Genomic DNA, 1400 nt, shown 5'->3' with positions numbered 1-1400 from the left:
TATCCTGTCCAGCACCATTATAGGTGATATTTCTACCATTTAGGAAGAAAAAATCTTTTACCAATTTGCTTATAATTTAGGCAAAGTAGCAGAACAAACTCTATATTTTTGGATTATACACAATAAATTGCATTTGACTTAAAACCTTGCTATTTCACTACCATAAGATTTTTCTAAGCATAACCCCATATTTGCTTTGCTTTCTCTCTACAAAGTAACAGCCAGGGCTCGAGTCCTGCAGTAACGCGTGGGAACGCGTTCCTGCACTTTTTTCTTAGCAGGAACGCCGTTCCCTTTCAGCAGGGCAGCGCCTTGTGCCCCTCAACACTGACGGTGCCCCACTCTGGTGCAGCATGAAGAAAGGGACTGACAGGAGCTTTTGTTTCCTGAACCCGGTCTGACTAATAGGAAGTGCTCACTTAGTGTGCACTTCCATTCAGTCCGGCCGGGTATAGAAAACAAATGCTCCTATACTGCGAACAGAATAGAGCTCGGCCACGCTACACCAGAGGTGGGTGGGAAAAAAGAGAAACTGACAATGGAGGGGGGGGGGAAAGAGAGAGTGACAAGGGAAAGAGAGTGACAAGGGAAGGAGGGGAAGAAAGAGAGAGTGACAAGGGAGGTAGGGGGACAAAAAGAGAGTGACAAGGGAGAGAGGGGGAGAAAGAGAGTGACAAGCGAGGGAGGGGGAGAAAGAGAGAGTGACAAGGGAGGGAGGGGGAGAAGAGAGTGACAAGGGAGGGGGGAGAAGAGAGTGACAAGGGAGGGAGGGAGAGAAGAGAGTGACGAGGGAGGGAGGGAGGGGGAGAAAGAAAGAGTGACGAGTGAGGAAGGGTGGCTAAAGAGAGAGTGACGAGGGAGGGAGGGGGGAGAAAGAGTGAGTGACGAGGGAGGGAGGGGGAAGAAAGAGAGCGTGACGAGGGAGGAGGGAGAAAGAGAGAGTGACAAAGGAGGGAGGGGGGAGAAAGAGCGTGACAAGGGAGGGGGGGAGAAAGAGAGAGTGACAAGGGATGGAGGGGGAGAAGAAAGTGACAAGGGAGGGAGGGGTGAGAAAGAGAGTGTGCACTTCCTTTCAGTCCGGCCGGGTACATAAAACAAATGCTCCTGTACCGCGAACAGAATAGAGCTCGGCCACGATACTCCAGAGGTGGGTGGGAAGAAAGAGAAACTGACAACGGAGGGAGGGGTGAGAAAGAGAGAGTGACAAGGGAAAGAGGGGGAGAAAGAGAGAGTGACAAGGGAGGGAGGGGGAGAAAGAGAGAGTGACAAGGGAGGGAGGGGGAGAAAGAGAGAGTGAAAAAGGGGAGAGGGGGAAGAAACAGAGTGACAAGGAGGGAGGGGGAGAAAGATATAGTGACAGGTATTAAGAAGATAGATAGTGACAAGTGGAGGAGGGAAAA

Source organism: Bufo gargarizans, chromosome 8 (assembly GCF_014858855.1).
Source record: "Bufo gargarizans isolate SCDJY-AF-19 chromosome 8, ASM1485885v1, whole genome shotgun sequence".
Lineage (NCBI taxonomy): Eukaryota > Metazoa > Chordata > Amphibia > Anura > Bufonidae > Bufo > Bufo gargarizans.
The sequence above is the reverse complement of the archived record's forward strand: the minus strand, read 5'-3'. Positions refer to the sequence as shown.